This window comes from Meleagris gallopavo, chromosome 12, assembly GCF_000146605.3.
Source record: "Meleagris gallopavo isolate NT-WF06-2002-E0010 breed Aviagen turkey brand Nicholas breeding stock chromosome 12, Turkey_5.1, whole genome shotgun sequence".
In the NCBI taxonomy this organism is placed as follows: Eukaryota; Metazoa; Chordata; class Aves; order Galliformes; family Phasianidae; genus Meleagris; species Meleagris gallopavo.
The window spans coordinates 2,052,856-2,067,505 of record NC_015022.2 but is presented as its reverse complement, the minus strand read 5'-3'; the positions used below and the strand labels follow the sequence as shown (position 1 = coordinate 2,067,505).

At 53.1% G+C, this 14,650-nt stretch overlaps 1 protein-coding gene across 1 annotated transcript in view; it reads right to left on the bottom strand.

The window, feature by feature from the left end:
• LINGO1 (leucine rich repeat and Ig domain containing 1) overlaps window positions 1-3,363 on the bottom strand; it is an 87,729-nt gene extending 84,366 nt beyond the window's left edge. Inside the window, exon 1 of the mRNA XM_010717223.3 lies at window positions 3,308-3,363. The gene's annotated coding sequence lies outside the window, so the exon portion shown is untranslated. The remainder of the gene's footprint in view (window positions 1-3,307) is intronic.
• Between the last annotated feature and the right edge of the window lie 11,287 nt (window positions 3,364-14,650).

The window sequence follows — 14,650 nt, the reverse complement described above, 5'->3', positions numbered from 1 at the left end:
CCCACCAGCTCAGGCTGCCCAGGGCCCATCCGTGGCCTTGGGCACCTCCAGGAATGGAGCACCTAGACAGCAGTGCCAGAGCCTCAACCTCAGGGCTTTGATAGGTTGAATGAGAAGATGGAATAAACGTCAAGCCAATACTTCCTACAGTCTCGGACCTCATCTTTCCACTCCAGTGAGACGCTGCCACCACTACATGTTCTCAGAGATGTGTCATTGAGTAATGCTGGGCTTGGGAGAGCAGGGTGCCAACGGCTGGCATGGAGCTCAGGCAGTGAGCAGGGGACAGGCAGAGTCTGCCCAGGCATAGCCATCCTGACACGATGAGATGACCGAGTGGGATCAAGCTGATAATGAGTGCTTCTTTCCCAAAAACAGGCTTGCTGTAATTTGACTTTCTCCTGGAAGCGCTCTCCCGTGCACAAGAGCTCTGCAATGAAATGGTATAATAGCAACAAACTTCAATGCCCACAGCCAGAATAGCAGCAGAAGGAGATAATTGCACTTGTTACAGCGGCAGTAACTTATCTCAGGGACGCTTTCCTCACTAATGAGGCTGTTCAAGTCAGTGCAAGCAGAGAGGGCCAGTCCTGGTGTCAGTCTGATGACCAATACCAGTCCCGACCTCATTGCTTCATAGCTTCCTGGAGCTCAGCTTTCCAAAGCTAGCACCGCACCAGCAAGCTGCCTCACGTTTATTTCTCCTTAGTAAAGCCTCCCTGTGCAAGCTATTGTTTGCTCTGCCTCCGTTTGCCTTTGACTACACGCTGGTTTGGAGGCATCTCCCAGCAGTGCCGCACCTGCCATCCAGCCTCTGAATTCCTGCAGAGAATTTCATGCATCGTTGCCCAGATGCTTGTGGGTGCCTTGGAGCACGTGGCAGGCACTGCCTGGGGGGACAGGGTGCAGCCTCTCTGCCAGCTGCACGGCATGTGCCGGGCACTGCAGCAGCTGGAGGCAGAGGGAGCAATTTGCGTGCTCACCTGGAAAGGCAGAGATCCTCCTGCCCCTGCTCCCACCCAGGAGTTAAACACCATCATATTTAAGCCTTCAGCAAAGAGCTGCTCTCCCTGAATTCAATCAGTTTGCCCAAGCAGTGGCAGTGGGAAGGGCTGGAAAAGTAGAGCATGAGAAGAGGAAAGGGGGGGGAGCCTGCAAACCATTTCTGGGCGCAGCAGAGCAGTGCAGCACAGGCAGGCGGCATCGCTTCGGTCATTGATGTGACCTTGAGAGCTGGGACAAGCTGCAAGGATGAGAGGGAAATCACCCTGTGCACCATGCAGAGAGGCTGGAGCCCACGTAGTGGGTCAGGCTTCAGCCCCTTCCTCAAAATCACAGCTGAGGTGAAACGCATCCCCTCCCCTTTGTACTGGGACCTGGGACTGATACAGACAGAAGCACGACAAAGGAGACACAGGTCTCAGCAAATCACGGGCACATCAGAAGCAATAGCTTTCAAGTGCCCGCTCTGCCATGAAATAAATTCCCCCTTGTCCTGCGCCTGGCATGCATGCAGGGAGGATACCTGGGAGATGGGAGCCAGGGCACCACCCAGACCCCTTTCCATCCCTGTCTATGGGATGTGTGTTCCCCCTCGCCCTGTCTTGTGAGCATCAGTGTTTGGGACTGCATCAGCGTTTGGGACAGCAGTCACATCCAGCAAGGATGCTCCCAAACCAGCATCCTGGCCCTGCACAGCCACGGCAGGGGGGAACAAACCTTGGCTCAGTTTTCTTGCTGCCTGAAATGAGTGAGGGCTGCAGAGGACGGGAGGTCACAGCCCCACAGGATGCCCAGCACTGGGACGTGGCTTGGAGATGGTGGCCAGAGCAGCTGCAGAGCACAGGCTGTTCTGTATGGCTAGGCTGTCCTCAGGATGCTTTTATTTCCAGAGAGAGCTCATTAGCTCGGCTTGTGCAGGAGTTCGTTTTTTTTCCCCCTGTTACCGAGAGCTGGAAAACTCCACTGAATAACATCTCCAAGCACAGCTGGAACAAAGGCAGGGCACGGGGGGAGAGCGGGAACAAAACCAGAGATAATCAAAGCTGCTGCTGCAGCCTCACATCACTGATGGGAGGCCTGGATTCCCAGGCGAAGCTCGCTTGGCCCCCAGCAGCCTGTCCTGTGCTGGGGCTGCACTCAGCCCTGCTCACCCCACAGCTGGGGACTCCTCTCCCAGGAGCTGCAGGGCAGGTTTGGGTGGGACAAAGCAGGCTGGACCGGGTGGGATGCCAGGAGCCAGGCTGGGGGAAAGCTAGAGGAAAGCCAGGTGCTCAATGGGCTCATGCATGCACCAGGCAAGGAGGCAGGCACTGCTGCAGGAACAGGGGCACATGCTAGCATCAGCAGAGGTGCCCTGCATGGAGCAGCCCACAGCCACCTCCTCCTCACCAAGCTCTGGTTCTCCTCTCCCATCCCTGCACAGCCCAGCACGCCACAGCCAAAAATCACGTAGGAGCAGCAGGAGATAAGCCGGCTCCCCAGATATGATCTAAAGCTCTGTTATCACCTTAACCTTTCTGCAATTCATTTATCCCTCCCAGATCTGTTCCTCCCTATCAGGATCCTCCTGCTCTTCCCCTTCCCTCACCCTGCAGAGGCTCTCAGAGCAGGGGAAGCTGTGGAAGCCTGATTCAAATGGGCTGCTGCTCGCTGCACCTAATGGGATGGACTCCGATTGACTGGCCCAAGCGATTTAAAGTTAATAAAATGTTAAAAGCAGCCCTATAAATCACCCGCACAGGAAGTGACCTGGACAGGAGGCCTAACGAGCTAGCAGAGGGTTTTATTTAAAAGCCATTTGTCTAAGAAGCACAACACAAAGAGTCAAATAACTCTTAGGGAAGCAGGAACGCTGGAGCTACGGGGAGGATTAGAGAGGGCAAAATATTTATGGCTGAGGACATCAGTGCTAACCAGCTCCTGCTTCCCCTTGGTTAATAGTTGAACTGCTTGCAGAGCATCGCTCTGAAAACATGGGTTGGGATTGGGTTTGGGGGGCTGAGATGGGACAGGTCAGGCCAGAGAGCTCCTGCAGCAGAGATCTGTGCCCTCCCTGGACGGTGCTCAGGGCACCCACATCTTCCTACCCATCCCAGCTGCTCCACACAAATCATTCAACAAGATGGAAAAGTTGCAATGCTCATACATTAACACACATGCCCAACGCTGCTTGCGACGGGAAGCTTGCAAGCAAAGAAGCTTAAAATTCTCCAAGCCCAAAGCAGCAAGATCTTGATTTCTAAACCCAATCTCTACCCCTCAGCCATAAACACCAATTCCGCAGCAGCACGGCTGCAGTCCTTACCTCTGGAGGGCCACGTGGGCTGCAGCAGAGGGGCTATCAGCACCGGGGGGGTGGGCACAGGGGGCTGCTCCGGCGGCTCTGCGGCTGCTGGGGGTGGCTCATGGCTCCCAGGTGCAGGGTGCTGTGGAGGAGAAGGCACAGGGGGTGTCAGGATGGGAAAGCACAGCTTCGAGTCCCCTCCTCAACCTGTGACCATTGTGGGTTTGACTGTCATAGGGGCAGCATCACTGTCCCTCAGGCCACCCTGTGCTACGCGTACCATGTGCATGTGATGAGTACCTGAAGAAAAAATGTGGCATCTGAATTTCCAGGCACCTGACTGCTAAGAAACATGGCACTGATGGTCAGCATGTATAGGCTGAATAGGGTTTGAACTTGGTCACCCTCAGTGGCCAGATATCCTACTCCCACTCTTGCTAATGGGGACATATGCATTTTCTAATTGCTGAAGTTGTAGTTTGTCTGCCTTCCTTTCCTTTCTCGGATGAGGACACTGAGCAGCTAACAATTCCTTTATACTTCTTTCTTTCCAGCCCATCACTGTATTATGAATATTTCCAGAAATTTTAGAACCCAACCCTTAAACAAAGACTGAAACAAGCGTAAGCTTTGCTTGCTTACAAACATTTCTCTTAATCTATTCAAGTACTCGTCTGAATTTTCATCCTTGAATAGTTTGCACGCATAAACTTGAGTCCAATCTGTTTTTCTAGGACATACTTGGGAAACAGCATTCAAAATAGAACCCCCGGGCAATTTAATATCAGCGTTTGGCATGGGCTATGTCACATAGTTTCCTGTGGAACTGCAGACTTAAAAAGCTGGCCCATGGTTAAGTTACCATTGTTTATTATTATCCTAAGCCCCTCGTTAAATTTCCAGGCTGGGAACATCAAACCCCTTGCTGTTGGAATGAGAGGGCTCAAACTCAGGGCTAGTTGTAGAATCAGCTTGGGTACATGAAAGACATTGGTGAGGATGAGAAAAACAACATGGGTTACCCACAATACTGATAAAGATACAAATGCTGAGGTGGTTAGGTTCATTGATCAGTTAATTTCCATTATTTTTATTTTCATTTTTTGTTTTTATTTAACTTTTCCTGGTAGTCTTTTTTGCAACTCAGTGCATTCTTTAGATGCACTACTGCACCAACTAAAAGGCATCCCACTGAGTCTCTGTTACAGTTTTTTGCAGTTAGAATCAAAACCACATTAAGGGAAATTGTTCAAGAGGATCATCCTGGGTATAGCAATTGCATTTTTCTAAAATCTTGCAAGTTTTATAGGAGGAATACATAAATTGGGCCTGGCTCCCTTGGAGAGAACCTCCCCATAACGCCTGATGGCCAACTGTATTCAGTTTCACTGACACAACACAGGGGTAAGTTACAGGGAATGCCAGCCTGCAGATTAATCTCCTCAAGATGACTTTTGCCAGCCCTTGACTGCTTGACTTGATATCTTCAGACTCTTTCATACCAAGAAAGTGAATTGCTATTCAAACATCTGGCCTGCATTTCAGGCCCACCACGACCACAAAACCATAGAATCGTTAGGGTTGGAGAAGACCTCTAAAGTCACCAGCCTCGACCCATCCACTATGCCCATTAACCATGTCTTTGGGTTCTTGAACATCTCCAGGGGTGGCGGAGTCACTGGGCAGCCCATTTCAGTTCCTGACCACACTTTTTGAGAAGAAATTTCTCCTAACATCCAACCTGACCCTCCCCTGGCACAACAACTTCTCCTCTCATTATCAGGTTTGCGTTTCAGTCGCATCAAGATGGCAGCCCACCTGAGGGGTGAGGCCTGCCTCCCATCACACCAAGATGGCTCACACGGTGGTACGGGGCAGGGAAGAAGGAAGGGGTCCATTAAAGCCAGACATCTCTCTCTGATCCAGACGTTGGGGTCAAGGGCAGGTTTCTTCAGTGATGGGGCTCAAGCAGCTCCTCCAGGAACCAGAGGGAGGAGGGTTGCAGAGGACCTTCCTGTTGAATCACGAGGTCTGGAGCAGACCTCCCTGCTGGGCAACCTCCTCCTGGAGCCTGGCATGGACCCAGCCTCAGTGATGAGTTACCATTCATGCCTCAAGCAGCTGACTGGACAGACAAAACGAAATATACTCCCCCCAGAAATTAAGACCTTATGTTTACCCAAATAAATTAGATTTTCCACCTGAATCGATCAATTAAAATTAAGTTTACTTTAGCCATCTTCATGGCCCCGAGTTGACATGTATTTAAAAGTCCAAATGGTCGCTTCTGAGCGTGGCAAAGAGACTACAGACAATCCTCACCAGTGGGGAATGTTTTAATTTCTTTTTTTTAAAGAAGGTCTCTTACCTTTTTAGTTGGGCACCTGGGGTTGGGAGGAGACAGCCTGCGGTTCCCCCAAGCTGTGGCACAAAACACACTGTCTGAGTCACAGCACTGTAATTGCTGGAGGATATCAGGACTCTGAGAGCATAACAACACGAGCACAGTTTGGGACAGATCTGGCAGAAGCTTCATTAACCATGATCATAGCAATAGAATGCTCAGGAAGTATTTCCCTCTCTGCACAGTTTGCAGAAACCCAACTCACATAACTGTTTCAGGGAAATGAAAGGGGCAAGGAAAATCATTTATATGCCAATGAAGCCAATGGGAGGGAATGGACAAAGCTCAGTGCACCCATATGGCCAGGGAGCTCTCCTCCACAAGCACCTTGTAAGTGATGAGATGTCCTTGGAACAACGCCTCCTGTTTGCCTGAACAAGCAGCAAGACCCTTGCCTGATGGAGAAGAAAGCATCTTCACCCCTCTTCTGAGCTTCACCTTTGCATGCAGTGCTATTATCTCCAGCCTGGGTATGATTTAATACATTTATTTCACTGTGAGATCTCCGTGGCGGAGCTCACAGCCTTTTTTTTTTTTTCACATCTCAGTGTTGATCAGTCGGTGCTTAGCAAATTAATAATAAAGAGAAGGCGCCCTGAAAAATAGTTTCCTGTCCTAGGGAAAGTGGCCGTGCCTCCCAATCACTCCAAAGGGCACCGCTTTAGACCTCACCGAGCAAATGGTATTTAGCTGCAGCCACCTTTTAATGGGAATGATGTGCTCCTACAAGGGATGCAGTCAAGTGTATCGCATCTGAAGTTAGCCACGTGCTGCACAGCAAAAGGGCAGGAAGGGAGAAAGGGATGGAAGGAAATGCTGTTAGCCTCAGCGTCCAGCAGCAGCCGCTCCTGGCCCCATCCCAAGGTCTGACATCCTACCCAAAGCTGCCAATCACATTCAGCATCCAGGTCAGGAGAAGCATCCGCGAGGATCACCGTGGAGGCGGGCAAATATTTGCCAAGGATTCTTCCAAATCTCCAGGCCCGCCACGCGCTTGCTGCAAATGTATTTGCCGATCGTGGTCCTTGCACAAATTTGCAAATGAAGAGCAAAGAAGAGCATCGCTTCGGAGACAACTCCGCTGACTCGAATTAGGGTGCAGTAATTAACACCTTGAGAACTACCGGTGCACTACCTGAGCTGCACACAGCCAGGGAGTCTTCTCCTCTCATCTTGATGCTTTACCCTCAAGCTCTAGCCTGGCCAAGAACCCCGCTAATTAGCTACACTAATTAATCACAGTTTCTATTGTTTATCTTCTTGTTCTCCCACAAGCAGCCACAGCAGCCGGGCGCATGGCCGCAGTGGTAAGCCCAGATCACCTTCAAAGAGCACCAGCACGGCTCCACGGCAACGCTGGTAGGTGCCCAAGCTCTGCCACCACTGCTGGCACAGCACACAGCAGCCACCCTCCTAAACCTGCTAATCCCCCTGCATGCCAAAATCCACAGCCAGGCCGTGCTGAGGACAGAGCTGACAGGCCATTACCTCTCTGCTTGCTCCCTTTTGTCAGTGCTTGTTTTAAACGTGTATTTTTGCAAAAAGACACCGAAAAGAGAGAAAAGAAATGTTGGTCTGAGTGAGGCTGTGTTGTTAAATACTGAGAAATCCAACCTGGAATCCAACAGAGGCCAAGGCTTCTGGGCTTTGACACAGCCGACAAGCTGCAGCACAATGAGGAAATGCACGCACAGAAATAGCCAGCCAGGATAAAGGATTTACTGCCTCTTTCACAGAAAAGAAAAGAATGAGCTTAAACTCTCCATTTAGGAGCTAAGTAAAAAAAAAAAAAAAGCCAACAGATCTGCAGGAGGAATATTTCAGCAGCAGGATTAGCAGGAAGTGAAGAAAAGCCAAATCCTTCTGTCCTGAGCACACAAGAGGATGCTGACCTTCTGCTCCAGGTCACCTCCATCCCAACACATCCTCGGACAGCCACGTCCCAGCGCAGCTCTTTGGCACAGTGGGCATCAGAGGAGCCCCCAGCCAAGGAGCTGTGCTGGTTGAAGAGCTGCTGCTTCATCACAGCCCCATCCACCCTCAGCCACAGCCTCCAGCTGTAAGGCAAAGTTTCAGCTTCCCTTAAAGTTTCCTCCATCTGAAGATGAAAGGAACTCCGGAAGAAGAAACAGGAACCCAGTTTCCCTGAGGAGAGCAGTTCAGCTGGATTATTTCTGACTAGCACCAGTCAGAACTGGCACTGCAGCCAGCCACATGAAAGGTCTTACCCTTCTCATGGAACCAGATCAAGTCTCCCAGCTGGAGGCCAGAAGAGCGGCAGAAGAACCCACCCATGATCCTGCTGGGAAGTGAGTTAAAAACCACAGCCTTCGTTTCTGGACTTAAACAGAGCACGATTTGCAAACCCAGCCCAAGACAGCTCCTGACAGAGCCATCACATCATCTTCCTGCCACCCCACAGAGAGACAGGAGCTGCTGGGGGCTCTTCTCATCTCCCTTCCCTCGAGGCAGGACTTTCACCATGCCCAATGGACAAGGTCAAGCATGGCCTTACCACCTCCAGCAATGGCGATCATTACAGTTGGAGAAGCCCTCTAAGATCACCTCCTCCAACTGTCCACCTACCACCAATACTGCCCACTAACCGTGCCCCTCACTGCCACGTATCTACATTTCTTGAGCACCTCCAGGGACAGTGACACAACCACCACCTGTGCAGCCCATTCCAGTGCCCAACCACTCTTTCAGAGAAGGTTTTTCCCAACACCCAACCTGAGCCTCCCCTGGTGCAACTTAAGGCCATCACCTCTTGTCTAGTGATCCAGCAGCCTCCCTTGGCAGCTTGTGCACTGCTTAATTACCCCCGTAGCTATGCATTGAAGTTTTTTATTGTAAGCAGCAACTGATTTCTCAGCAGCAACAAATACTTGGGAAAGCTTCCTCCCTGGCACACACTCTCTATTGTTCATCTCTTTCACATAAAGCGTTCCTAATGAAGAGGGAAAGAAGGATCTTGGCTTCTTTCAAAACAATCTGAAATATTATATTAAAAACATGCGCTGAGTGTTGACACATTTACTGCGTTGCTTTATAAAGCAAATTGCCCAAGCTCATTGTGAGCTTGACACTACTAAGACAGCACGTAGCTACACAGCTGGAAGGATACAGCTGCAAGAAGACCCACTTACACGAGGCACAGTGCACCAGACTTTGGGGGCAGCTGAAACCACCAGCACCAAACAGCCCCTCTGGGTCTGAAGCCCCAGGGGGAGTAGTGGAGGGGAGGTTTAGATTGGATGTAAGGAAGAAGTTTTGTACACTAAGGGCAGTGAGGCAGTGGCACAAGTTGCCCAGAGAGGCATTGCTGCCCCATCCCTGCGGACAGCAAGGTCAGGCTGGAGGGCTCTGATGTGCTGTGGGTGCTCCTGTGCATTGCAGGGGTTGCACTGATGGACTTCAAGGGCCTCTTCCAACTCAAATGGTTCTATGGTTCTGTTTATAGTACATACCAAGCCTGCTAGCAATGGGCAACTGTGGAAGCACACTCCAGTGTTTGCCCCTCCACACCAAGCCCAGTCCCTTGGAAATGAACAGATCATCCCATCTTCTCCTCCAAGCAGACCAGCACCCAAGGGTTCTCAGCACAGGGCAGGGAGGCTGCAGCATGCACAGAGCTGGTTTAGGTGCATTTACACACGACTTATCCTGGTTATACAGCCATATCCAAGATCTGGTGGTCCTTGGCACCAGGTCCTGCTCCTCCAAGTCCATTTGGGGCAGAGCACAACTGTTGCACAGCCAAAGGCTGTCCTCTGTCAGGAAGTGACAAAAGCCATCCAGGGAGAACAAGGGGCAACACAACATCCCCAGTTTCAGCACAGAGGAAGGCAAGGCAAGGGAAGGACTACAGAGGCCCCGAGCACCACACAGCTGCAGACAGAAGGCAGGGCTGGGAGAGCAACTGCAGAGGGATGGGATGAGCCGGAGCCTTCCCTAATGTAGAGAAAATTGCTTTTGCCAACTATCTGCAGTTTGGAAGCAATTACGTTTGGGGGAAAGCCGAGAGAGCACGTCTGGATGCTGCGAGCATGGCGTGTGTGCTTTAAAATGCAAGATATGAGTTGGGGAAAAAAAGAAAAGGAGAGAGAAAATTCCACTAAACAAAATGCTGTGCTGCGTTAAGTGCTGGGAGGTTGAAGTGCTGATGCTAAAAGGGAGGACAGGAGCTGGGGCAGCGCAGTTGCCAGCCATGGACAGCAGCCATGCAGGCACCCAGCTGCTATGTTAGCTGCAGAGAGCTCCTCCAAGCTGCAGGGAACACTTCTCATGGCTTCACCCTGCAACCTTTCACTCCTCACCCCTCTAAGCCGTTGGAATTAGAGAGGATTTCGGATCGTTAGTGTGCTGTCTCTAATGAGCGGGGCGGCAGGGTCTGCGAAGACTGCTGCCATCACTGCTCCCACACCAATCCCATGCTGTGTGCCCACGTGTGCTCCGTCCTTATCTGCTCCAGGACAGGTGTGGGAGCCGATGGCAGCCCTGACAGCGCCCCTTTTCAAAGTGCCACCACTCTGCCTACGGGCTCGCTACGGGCTCGGAATTGAGACATGAAGGAGATTTGTGCCTGAGATAATGGCATTTATTAGACAAGCTATTGAGGACAAAACAAAAGCCAACAGCGGAGAGCCACTGCAAGCAAGGCTTTCAAAAAAATCCATCAAGAACACAAAGAGGAGCAGTGCTAATAGGTGGTGCTTCCCATCGCTGATTAGAAAGCTTGTGCAGTCCCTTAATGGCTTTGGGAGAGAGCAGGCTGGTGTCACTGAGCATGAGGTGACAAGCACACATGAGCGGAGGTGACAGCGCCAGCCTGCTGCGTCTCACGGGGCCTGTGAGGACAGGGCAAGCAGAGAGGGCACGTCCTTGTCCCTTGTCCCTTGTCCCTAGCATGGCGGGGTCAGCACAGTCCTCTCCCGTTACCCCCACCTGCACCACAACCATTGCGCAAAGGCCCAACCCTGCAAACACACAGCAGGGACCACAGCCACTGAACATCTCTCCATCTATTCCCTGGTGGAATATTTTACATTTCCAACTTGGGCAAACAACACAAGAAGCCACCAAGTCTCTGGTGGCTAAGGCAGCCCCCAGGAAGCCTCTTCCACACCTGACCTTGCCAGCCCCTTCTTGCTGCGGGGCTGGGGTGCAAACCGAGGCAGAGGCAGCAGCAGGGAGATGGGAACACGAGGGCGTCCCCGCCGCCCGGCAGCTCAGCCTGAATTTATTGCTTGTGACACGCTGTCAAAGTGAGACGCGCCTCGTTAATCAGAGCCGAGGCAAACAAGAGGGCTCCTTAGTGAATTAAGGGAAATTAGGCAGGCTCCGCTGGGTGCACCGCTGCCTCCCTTCTTGCTGGGGGAGGACAGGAGAAGCAGGGCACGATGCACGGCACTGCCCACCAAGGATGCTCTGCTTCCCCTACCTCCCCCCCCCCCCCCAAAAAAGGGGCACACGAGACTCAAAGCACGGCCCCAGCACCAGCAGTGCAGCAGCTGCCAGTGGGCTGCCCAGTGCTCTGCTCAGGAGAGCTTGGATGCTCATGGAAAGCAGCTCGGCCCACGTGCTGGGCCAGCTCCAGCACAGCCAGCATCCCTAAAAGCCGAGTTTCCCCATGGATACAAGCAGGAGAGGCAAACACCAGCAAACACCAGGCTGTGTGCACCACTGGCATGGATGCACACAGAGCCCCAGCTGGCACTGGGAGCTCTACACCAAGAGATTCCCTTGCAGAGCTCCCCAGGCGCTTTGTTTCCCAACTCTTAAAACAGAACCCATTGACTCTTCCCCAGTGGCGTTCTTTGCTAAGGAAGAGATCTATTTTTAAAAGCTTTTCTTTTACAAATGACGTGGTTTTCCTTTGTGGGCTAGGCTGAGCTGGCACATGCTGTGCTTTGTTTTCCAAGCAGTATCAGCCCTCACTGCACAGGGCTCTCCTCTGGCACCTCAGCAGTGCCCTGGGCTGTTTGGATAGCGTGCAACCAGCCCTGTCCCCTCCAAGCTCCTCAGTGCCATCAGGGATGCTGAGCCACACCCTGACAGCAGCAGTTCAACAAGCCCAGTCCCTGCACAGGGAGCTCAGGGAAGAAAAGAGCTTCCAGCTCCCACTGGTGGAACCAGCTCTGCTCCAACCTCGGGAGCACCCAGCAGACAAAGGAGAAGCTGCAGCCCCAGAAGGTGTCCTGGTTGTCACCGTCCCAGGGCTGGAGACAGATCCCCCACGAGCAGAACGGAGTCCCTGCACTGCAGGAGGGTACACCCAAGCAGCCCTTCCCTGGGCCCTCATACACCTGCAGGCACTGGCAGCCCCAGGGATGCTGCCTGTGGGATGTAGGCACTGTCAGTCTGGTCCCTCAGTGCCAGGCAGGCTGAGCCCAGCCATTAGCAGCATTTTCCTAAATTAAACAATAAACAAGCAGCCGTTTCAGCTTTTCCTTACGCTTTGGCTCCTTATTAATCCCCACAGTAAACACAAAGGGAAGAAAAACAATTAACCTAAGAGGGATGCTTTCCGTTTAAGGATACGGATTGCTGCTATAAGCAGGCAACGGAGCCGAGCGAAGCGCAGCGAGCACCACAAGACCTGGCAGGGCTGGGCAGTGTGGCAGGCCCTGGTCCCCGTGGGAAGGGACAGGGTTCCCAGCCCACCCCACAGCTCTGTGGAACCCAGGATGACTCGCCTGGAGATGAGCCAGGTGCTGGCAACGGCACCTCACTCCTGCCTGGCTTTGTTAGCAAAGGAGCCCGGAGCTCTGCATCTCCTGGTAGGTCCATTGCTCATCCCACCGGAGCTGCTTCCCTCACAGTGCACCCAGCTAATTAATTACAGAGTGCAATCCAATCAGCCCGGCCATCCCATTTCACTTAAAGGCACTTAAGAGATAACGCCACCAATCCCCAGATGGACTGGCCTGACCCCAGGCTCTGGCAGCGCGGGTGCTCCAGGAGCTGGCACTGCCCTGAGCCACAAGCAGGTGATGGGAAGCCACCTGCCCATGCTGGGCACACTCTCAGTGTAGCAGAAGGACGGATCTGAAGGACAGATGCCAGCCCATCCCCTCCCTGCTGCCGACGTGTGCCCCGCATATGCTCAGCTATGGTGGAGGCTGCCTTGTTCTGATAAACCACACTGCATCGAAGGCCGTCTGCCTTGTGTGCTGCAGCTAGCCTCATCGCCTGCCCAAGCTCCCACTCTGCTGACTCCCCCCAAAAAGCCCTGTAAGTGGCAGCCTGGCCCTACCTGCAGGTGCTGGAGCAGGTTGCAGTGCTGGATCCTTGCAGCCCTGCAAGGTCTCAGTGCTCCGTGCCAGCTGAGCTCACAGCCTTCTTATGTTCAATGATGAAAGTGGCTGATCTCCGATTTACTGATCCTACACTTGGTTAATTTTGCCTACCCGGGGTGAGGATAAGCTCTTGGATTTGCAGACATTTTGAGGATTGTGGTTTTAATTTTTTTTTTCCTCCATTATTGTGTGTGCATGCGTCAAAAGCTCTTATGCCTTGATCCAAAGCCCAAAGCCAGAGCAGGGGATATATATCAAGTCTAAATATGCTCCCGTCACAGGTGGCATCAAAAGCTTGTTGCTGTTGCAGTGAGTGTGGCTTTGGCTCGTGCTCGGTCCAGCCTGCCCCACGGCTGCTTGGCTCCATCACTCCACTGCACAATCACTTGCACCTCCCAGCCCCTAAAGCAATGAGCATCACTACAACAACCAAACACCACGGTTTCATCCAGTTTCACCAGCTCCTTCACACCTCCGAGCAACTGGGGGCTTGGGAACATTGCAGCATGCACAACATCTGCCTCATGCACCTCTGGGAAAGCTCAGGAATGAGGATAGAGAATAGCTCAGCACATCTGGATGAAGGATAAGATCAAATATGATGTCCTTCCACCTCCTGCTGGTGTGTCCCAGCCCAGCACTGCACTGCTTCAGGGCTCAGAGAGGTGTCCTCGTGGTGGTGACATGGCTGTGCTGGGGTCCCACAGCTGGGGGTTCTGCAGAGCTCCTGCCTCCCAGCTGGGCCCTGGGGCACGAGGAGCAGGGAGCAGGAGGACGGGGAGGAGGAACTGATCCGTACATCCCCATACTGCAGCCGTGGTGGGGTGAGGGGAGAAGATTTCCCCACGGCTCCAGGACTGCAGCCCTTCAGATGCTGATGTCAAGAGCTGGTTCAGCACCTCAGGGATTTGGGCAGGAGGAGGACAGAAGATGCTCGATGGACCCTGAGCTCATCCAACCTTCCTTCTCGCAGAGTGCTGTGCAGAGGCCAGGTTCTGGAGGTGCTTTGCTCACTCTCAGCTCCCCAGTGCCCCATGCAGCGCATCGTCTCCTGACAAGCAGGGCGAGGGCTCCCCGGGGAGCTGCCTGCTTCAGAAGCAGAGCAGTGCTGGAAGAGCACCGGCCCTCAGAGGACAGCACCGATGTGATGTTGCGCCACCAGCCCGGAGCACCTGCTCTGCACCCAGCCCCAAAGCACCGAAGGAACACGCTGAGAGAACCCCCAGCCTTCAGCAACCATCCTTCCTTCGCCAGCTGTGCCAATAGGATTGCCACTGGAGCCCGCACCACCTTCCATACCCTGCTACGAAGCTGCCAATTAAACCACCGAGCTGCTCTCGGCTCAGCCTCCCGTGCGCGAAACCCTCCTGTTATCTCGCACCTGCCAAGAGCTGTGTCCCGGCAGATTTCTCACGAGCTGACACGGGAGGGTAATTAAACCCCTCTCTCTCCTCCGCCAGAAGCGCAGCGGATGAAAGCCGATCCCTGGGGCCGCCCTCGGGTCGCGGTTGCGGTGGTGGGCTGCCGTGCCAGGCGGGCAGCACGAGGGGAGGGGGCAGCTTCAGATTCGCCCTCACTGGGAAAGGGACGCGTGCCGAGCAGGGCGGTCACCTGCTGCTGCAACACCGAATGGCAGCGGATCAAGAGCCATCGGGGGCA